The sequence below is a fragment of the Vulpes vulpes genome, chromosome 10, assembly GCF_048418805.1.
Source record: "Vulpes vulpes isolate BD-2025 chromosome 10, VulVul3, whole genome shotgun sequence".
Classification (NCBI taxonomy): domain Eukaryota; kingdom Metazoa; phylum Chordata; class Mammalia; order Carnivora; family Canidae; genus Vulpes; species Vulpes vulpes.
Window position 1 is genome coordinate 51969986 of NC_132789.1, and position 8869 is coordinate 51978854.

The following is an 8869-nucleotide window of genomic DNA, read 5'->3' on the forward strand; positions in this document are numbered from 1 at the left end:
AAAAAAAAAAAAAAAACAAAGAAAAAACATACCAGTTCATGATGTATTACTCTTTTTATATGTTGTTAAATTCTTATATCTCTGTTGATGGAGGATATTGTCCTGAAATTTTCTCCTTCTGTAACATCTTTGATTTTGATATCAGGGTGATACTGGATTCATAACATGAGTTTGGGAAGTCTCCCATCATTTCTATTTTTTGAAGAATTTTTATAGAATTGGTATTATTTCTTCCTTCAATTATTACTTTTTTGTTTTATTTATTTATAAATAAATGACTCCAAGATCAAGAGTCACATGCCCTTCTGAGTCAGCCAGGTTCCCCACTTCCTTAAATTATTAATAGAATTCAGCAGTGAAGCCATCTGGGCCTGGAGTTGGGTGTTTGGGTGTTTTTTATTTTTGTTTTGTTTTGCAGGGATGGGGAATACAGGGTGAGAAGGAAGGGAAGGTTTTTTAATTATGAAGTCAATTTCTTTCATTGATGTAGGGCAGTGAATTTCAACCAGAGGTGATACCCCTTCCCAGGGGACATTTGGTAGCATCTGGAGATATTTAGGATTATTATAATCAGATGGTGCTTCTGGCATATAGTAGATAGAAGCCAGGGATACTGCTGAAAACCCTATCCCCCACACAAAGAATTATCTAGCCCCAAATGTCAAGACTGCTAAAATTTGAGAAACTGATACAGGGCTATTTGAATTTTTTAATTCTTCTTATAGCAGTTTTAACAATTTGAAACTTTTATTTTTTAAAGATTTTATTTATTTATTCATGAGAGATACAGAGAGAGAGAGAGATACAGGCAGAGGGAGAAGCAGGCTCCATGCAGGGAGCCCGATGTGGGACTCGATCCCGGGTCTCCAGGATAACACCCTGGGCCGAAGGCAGGTGCAAAACCGCTGAGCCACCCAGGGATCCCCCCTCCTTTTTTTTTTTTTAAAGCAATTTGAGACTTTTAAATAATGTGTTCACTTCATGTAAGTTGGAGATTTCTTCCTTTTAGTGTCTGTAGCAAGGGGCATCAAACTATAGCACAGGCCAGATTCAGCCACCCAGGCTGCCCTACTATCTGAATCTTTATAGAAAAAGGCTGCTGACCCCTGATTTGTAGGATCTATAGAAATGTCCCCTCTCTCATCACTGATATTGGTAAATTGTATCTTCTCTCTTGGGTACTTTTATCAGCCTAACTAGAGGTTCATTTTATTGAACCTTACAAAGAAACAATTTTGGGGGGACGCCTGGGTGGCTCAGCAGTTGAGCATCTGCCTTTGGCTCAGGGCCTGATCCTGGGATCAGGGATTGAGTCCCACATTGGGCTCCTTGCATGGAGCCTGCTTCTCCCTCTGCCTATGTCTCTGCCTCTCTCTGTGTGTCTCTCATGAATAAATAAATAACTTAAAAAAATAAATAACTTGGGGATCCCTGGGTGGCGCAGAGGTTTAGCGCCTGCCTTTGGCCCAGGGCGCGATCCTGGAGACCCGGGATCGAGTCCCACGTCGGGCTCCCAACATGGAGCCTGCTTCTCCCTCTGCCTGTGTCTCTGCCTCTCTCTCTCTCTCTCTCTCTGTGTGTGACTGTCATAAATAAATAAAATTAAAAAATAAATAAATAACTTAAAAAAATTTTTTTTGGTTTGTTGGTTTTCTTTTCTATTTCACAGATTTCTATTCTTTATAATTTCTACTTAATGTGTTCTTTTTATTGCTAACTACCTTTTAAATAAATTTTTAAAATAAGAAGTATTCTATGTACCCATGTTATTTTGTTTCTTTCATTTTTAAAAATTCTAGTTAACATACTGTGTAATAGGGCAGCCCGAGTGGCTCAGCGGTTTAGCGCCACCTTCAGCCCAGGGTGTGATCCTGGAGACCGGGAATCGAGTCCCACATTGGGCTCCCCGAGTGGAGCCTGCTTCTCCCTCTGCCTCTGCCTCTTTCTCTCTCTGTGTGTCTCTCATGAATAAATAAATAAAATCTTTTTTAAAAATTTACTTCTTTCAACACTTTTTTTTTCTTTCAACACTTTTTTAAACAGTTTTCTTTTTTTGTTGTTAAATATTTATTTATTTATGAGAGACACACAGAGAGAGGTAGAGACACAGGCTGAGGGAGAAGCAGGTTCCATGCAGGGAGCCTGTTGTGAGACTTGATCCCAGGATTCTGGGATCGTGACCTGAGCCAAAGGCAGATGCTCAACTCCTGAGCCACCCAAGCATCCCTAAAGATGAGCTTTCTTAAGTGGGCAGTAATTCTTGTCGTGCCTCTGTATGTAATGCATCTTTTCAAGATTTTCTTTTTATCACTGGTTTTCAGCAATTTGGTGATAAGTGACTTGATGTGATTTCCTTTCTGTTTATTCTGATTGGAGTGTTTTGAGACTAATTGGAGTCTGTTGAGCTTCTGGTAAAGGAGCTTATAATTTTCGTTATACTTGGAAAATTTCAACCATTGCTGTTTCAGATTTTTTTTTTCTGTTCCAGAACATCTACTTAAGCTCTTTCATTTGTACAGTCCTCCAAATAAAGTAATTTGGGGCACCTAGGTGGTTCAGTTAAGTGTCTGCCTTTGGCTCGGGTCATGATCCCAGGCCCGCGATCTAGTTCCACATTGGGCTGACTGCTCCACAGGAAGCCTGCTTCTCCCTCTCCCTCTGTCTGCCACTCCCCCTGCTTGTTCTCTCTCTCTCAAATAAATATTTTTTAAAAATTTGGTATCCCCTGCTCAGAATTTTTTTCCCTCTCTTCCTTTCAACTCTCTCCCACCCCTCAACTTCCTCCTCTGTCTTCTGGGCCATTTGATACTCACAGCTTGCTTTTTCCTTGTTCATCTATTTTTAGTGTTTTTCTCTTGTCCTTCAAGTTTGTATAGTTTCTGTTGCTGTATCTCCAAGAACATACAAGTACACCTATTCTTTTTCTTCCTCAGTGTGTAATATTTGCCAGTCTTGTCCAGTGAATTTTAAATTTCAGATATTGTGCTTTTTTTTTTTTTTTTTGAGAGAGAGAGTGTGAGTGTGAGTGGGGGAGAAGGAGAGGGAAAAGAGAGAGTTGTTTTTTTTTTTTAAGATTTTATTTATTCATGAGAGACACACACATACACACACAGAGGCAGAGACATAGGCAGAGGGAGAAGCAGGGTCCTCGCAGGGAGCCCGATGGAGGACTCGATCCCAGGACCTGAGATCACGCCCTAAGCTGAAGGCAGGGAGGCCTGCCCCAGGCGTCCCTAAGAGAGAGTAACTTAAGCAGACTTGGCGCTGAGCACAGAGCCCATCCAAGGCTCGATTCACAATTCTGAGATCATGACCTGAGGCAAAATCAAGAGTCAGACGATTAACCGACTGAGCCACCCAAGAACCCCCAGATATTGTACTTTTAAGCTCTAGAAATTCTATTTGATTCATTTTATATTTTCCATTTCTCTCATTATGTTCATTTCCATTAAATCCTTGGGCACATTTGTAATAGTGCTTTTTTTTTTTAAAAAGATTTATTTATTTATTCATTCAGAGAGAGCAAGAGAGAGGCAGAGACACAGGCAGAGGGAGAAGCAGGCTCCATGCAGGAAGCCCGATGTGGGACTCAATCCCGGGTCTCCAGGATCACACCCTGGGCTGCAGGCAGCGCTAAACCGCTGCGCCACCAGGGCTGCCCTGTAATAGTGCTTTCAAAGTGCTTGTCTACTATTTTTATCATCTTATCATCATGTGTCTGTTTTTATTGATTATTTTTCTCCTGGTCACGTTTGCCTACTTTTTTTTTTGCATGTCTAGCGATTTTTTATTGAACACTTGGTATTGTGAAATTTACATTGTTGAATGCTAGATTTTGTTGACTTCTTTTAAAACATCTTGAACTTTTTTTTAAAAGATTTTATTTATTCATGAGAGACACAGAGAGGGGGGCGGGCAGAGACACAGGAAGAGGGGAGAAGCAGGCTCATGCAGGGAGCCTAACATGGGACTTGATCCCAGGACTCCAGGATCACGCTCTGAGCGAAAGGCAGGCGCCAAACCACTGAACCACCCAAGGATCGCCAACATCTTGAACTTTGTTCTAACAGGCAGTCAGGCTTTTTGTGAATCAGTTTGATCTTTTCAAGGCTCCTTTTTAAGATGGGGTATAGCCTATCTTGAGTGGCCTCTTTCTAGGGCTAATTTTAGTCCTACTACTGAAGTATCTTCTGGAGTTTAAATTCAATGCTCTAGGTGTTTAACAAGTTCAAAAGGAATTCCCCACATTAGCTGGTCAAAACTCAAACATCGCCCAATCCTCTGCTAACTTTGGGAATTATTCAGTTTATGGATACCCAGTAGTTCATTGCCTGGCTACACGGAGTTTTGCCCTATTCATTTGCTGCTTAATATTTAGCAACAGACTCAAGCATCCTCTAAGCAGAATTCTGGAGCTCTTTCTCTGGGTAATTTGTTCTTTCTATGGTAACACTAATTAACACATTACTAACCATTCACTAAAATCTGAGTAATGAGTTTAGGGATGTTCACTATAAAATTTCAGCTTTACTGTATGTTTGAAATTTTAATGAGATGTTTGAAAATAATCAGATTATATACAACAAATACAATGCCACCATTTATAAAGGTATTTTTGAGATTATACATCATCATGAAATGAGTTCTAAATCAGAAATGGCTGGGAAATGCAGGCCATCCCTGTAACTAGGACAATAGATTGAAAGACCTTCTAGGTTCAAGTGGCACTTCACCCTATTTTTCCAAACATAATCCTTCAAGTTCTCAGAAGCTCCACATTTTCATCTATGAAGCTTCTGCAGTCGTGCTGGCTATACTGAATATCATTTACTTCTGAAGCACAAGGTACTCATTTTTGCCATGGTTCACTTTATAACTATTTGCATATAGTCTTTTTCATATGCAAACAGATTGCAAACTAGTGAGCCAAAGACAGCCCATAGATGTGTTTTATTTGTCCTAACTTGTCCTACCTAAAAATTAGCTGTCAGATTACCTGGGTGGCTCACATCATGATCTCAGGGTTCTGGGATTGAGGCCCATATCATGCTCACTGCTCAGCAGGGAGCTTGCTTCTCCATCTCCTTCTGCTCCCGTTCCCCACCCCCACCCCCACCCCTGGCTCCTGCTCTTTCTCTCTCTCAAATAAATAAAATCGTTTAAAAAAAAAAAAAAGGTAAAAAATAAACTGTCTACATTCAAAAACTGGGAAATGGGGAGGGGAAAAATAAATAAAAATTAAAATTGGGAGGGCACCTGGGGTGGCTCAATTGGATAAGTGTCTGACTTAGGCTCAGTTCATGATCTCAGGGTCCTGGGACTGAGCTCTGCATTGCGCTCCCTGCTCAGCAGGGAGTCTGCTTCTCTTCCCTCTCTGCTCTTCCCCACCCCACTCATTTTCTTTCAAGTAAATAGAATCTTAAAAATCTTTACAAAAATAAAAATTGGGAGATTTCATATAAAACTTGGATTTCTGGCTCCTTAACAAGTAATCTGGCAACACTGGACGTACATTTCTACATAGCAACAGCGGACTGCATTTGGAGAAGCCGTTCTCCAACACCTACAGGGCCTAATTCCCTCAGTTACTACTCAGGTGGTTGAATCTGCAACTCCTAGACCTCTGTTGTCTAATATGGTAACTACTAGCCACATGTAGCAATTTGAACATAAATTAATTCAAATTTAAATTATAATTAAATAAACTTAAAACCTCAATACCTCAGCCATATTTTGAGTGCTTAGTAGCCGTGTGTGGCTAGTGGCTACCATATTGGACAAAACTCTGCCACAGGGCACCTGGGGGGCTGAGTTGGTTAAGCATCTGCCTTTGGCTCAGGTCATGATCTCAGGGCCCTGGGATCGAGCCCTGTGTCTGGCTCCCTGCTCACCGGGAAGTCTGCTTGTCCCTCTCCCTCGGCTCCTCTCCCAACGCATGCTCTCTCTCAAATTATTTGACAGAGAGAGCCAGTAAGCACAAGCAAGGGGAATGGCAGAGGGAGAGGGAGAAGCAGGCTCCCCACTGAGCAAGGAGCAGGATGCAGGATCAGGACCTGAACCAAAGGCAAATGCTCAACTGACTGGGCCATCCAGGTGCCCCTAAATAAAATCTTAAAACAAAACAAAACTCTGTTCTGTCTCCCCAGTTAGAACAGAAGAACATCTTCCCTATCCTTTGAGTAACATACGTTACTAGCAGTACTGTGGAGACTCATCACTATTTTCTGTTTTTATAGGAAAATATGCCAAGATCTAACACAAGACATGGGCTTGCGAACCGTTCACAACACTGGCTGTTACGTCTCAAGTCTGCCCCTGTTCTACACACTTACTGAGGTGGTTTTTTTTTTTTTTTTCATAATTTCATTACACTGATTATGTTAACTGCCATCTAATTTCAGACCCCATTCGTTTTACCAATTGCCCCAATAATGTCCTTAATAATAAAAAGATCCAGTTTATAATCACATGTTGCCTTTAGTTGTCTCTTTAATCTCCTTGTGTCTGAAGCAGTTCTCTCTCTCCTGGACTTTTACCAACTTGAGACAGTTAGGATTATTTTGTAGAATATCCAGTTTTATAAAATGTCCCTCAGTTCATCTGTTTAGATTTAGCGGATCTTTTTTTTTTTGTAGAAATCACGGTGATGCTGTGTTTTTCTCATTGCTGCCTACAGTACAGCTATTGGTCTCAGTGTGATGTCAGCTTTCAACTATCGTGTATACATTCTCCTTTTGTATTTAAGATGTATCAACTTCCTCACCCTTTTTTTTTTTTTTTTAATTATTTATTTATTTATGATAGTCACAGAGGGAGAGAGAGAGAGAGAGGCAGAGACACAGGCGGAAGGAGAAGCAGGCTCCATGCACCGGGAGCCTGATGTGGGATTCGATCCCGGGTCTCCAGGATCGCGCCCTGGGCCAAAGGCAGGCGCCAAACCGCTGCGCCACCCAGGGATCCCCTTTCCTCACCCTTTTTTATTTTATTTTTATTTTTAATTTTTTTTCCTCACTCTTTTTATTTTTTTATTTTTATTTTTTAATTAATTTATTTATTTATGATAGTCATACAGAGAGAGAGAGAGGCAGAGACACAGGCAGAGGGAGAAGCAGGCTCCATGCACCGAGAGCCCGACGTGGGATTCGATCCTGGGTCTCCAGGATCGCGCCCTGGGCCAAAGGCAGGCGCCAAACCGCTGCGCCACCCAGGGATCCCTCCTCATTCTTTTTAAAAAAGATTTTATTTATTTGACAGAGAGAGAAGGAGCACAAGCAGGGGGAGTGGCAGAGAGAGAAAAGCAGGCTCCCCACCAAGCAGGGAGCCCAATGCAGGGCTTGATCCCAGTACCCTGGGATTATGACCTGAGTTAAAGATAGACGCTTAATTAACTGAGCCACCCAGGTGCCCCTTACCTTTTAATTGATTCATTTAGCTATATTAGTATGGAATCATGGCTTATTTTATTCAGTGAGTTTAAATCCAGTATTATCATTATATATTATGATGCTCACATTGTTCTGGATTTGGCTAGTAGCTTTTGTGTACTTCTGACATGTCCCTATTGTTCTTTGAGCATTTTCTTTTTGCTGGAACAAACAAAATGTTCCACGCTTATCTTATACTTTCCCAGTCCTGGATTCACCCATTTCTCCAAGGAGCCTTGGTTCCTTTTGCTGGAGAATTAAGCCCTCTGTGGGCTGAGCTAGAGAAATATACATTCCCTACATATACACACTAATGTCTATATATACTTACATCAAAATCTATATTTATCTAGTTTATAAATACCTCAATGCTGCTGGGTTCCTTCTGGCTTTTTCCTTTTCCCTAATTGTAACTCCATTCTCTGCTAGTACTTATTAGCTTCAATATATTAACTAAGTATTCCCCCACCACTCTATGGATGTAACCAATCTCCCATTACCAGCACTGCCTACCCCAGTGCCCTTTTCTCACCCGTCTTAGAATCCAATACTTCTCCCTTCACAAACGTGTATCTTCCTCATTCCTTCTTAAAACACGTATATTTTTTTTAAAAAACCACCTTGTGGGGTGCCTGGGTGGTTCAGTCAGTTAAGCATCTGCCTTGGACTCAGGTCATGATCCCTGCATTCTGGGATGTAGCCCCAGCTCAGGCTCCCTGCTTCTCCCTCCCCCCACCCCCGCCAACTCATGTTCTTTCTCACACACTCTCTCAAATAAATAAAATCTTTGTTTTTTTGTTTAAAAAAACCTGGTTGGACACTGAGACCAAAAACTGTCAAGACATTTTTGTGGTAGGAGATTTTCATATGGACTGGGTATTCAATGAAATTAAGCCATCACTGTTCATTTTAACTGTGACTTTGGCATCAAAGTACTTTTTTTTTTTTTAAGATTTTACTTATTTATTCATGAGAGACAGAGAGAGAGGCAGAGACACAGGCAGAGGGAGAAGCAGGCTCCATGCAGGGAGCCCAATGTGGGACTAGATCCAGGAACTCCTGGATGACGCCCTGAGCTGAAGGCAGATGGTCAACCGCTGAGCCACCCAGGTGTCCCAACATACATCTTTAAAAAGTCCTTATCATTACACATTGTCCTTATCATTACACATACACATTGGCGGGTGCCTGGGTGGCTCAATTGGGTAGGCGTCTGACTTTGGCTCAGGTCATAATCTCAAGGTCCTGGGATCAAGCCCGGTGTTGGGCTCCCACTGAGCACTGAGCAGTTGGCTTGTCCCTCTGCCCTTTCCTCCAGGTAGTACCCTTGCTCAAAAAAAAAGAGATATTTGCTAGGTGATGAGTACCAGGGAGTTGATTATTGTTTACCTAGTCTTACGTTTGAAATTTTCAAATTAAAGAAAAAAAGGAAAGGAGGCAACAGG

General features: G+C 41.5%; 1 long non-coding RNA gene across 1 annotated transcript in view; it reads left to right on the forward strand.

Annotated features, from left to right (window-relative positions):
* The window catches only part of LOC112914765 (uncharacterized), an 11578-nt gene extending 5111 nt beyond the window's left edge, over positions 1–6467 (forward strand). Inside the window, exon 3 of the long non-coding RNA XR_003233932.2 lies at positions 6237–6467. This is a non-coding gene — a long non-coding RNA (uncharacterized lncRNA). The remainder of the gene's footprint in view (positions 1–6236) is intronic.
* The last annotated feature ends 2402 nt before the right edge of the window (positions 6468–8869 follow it).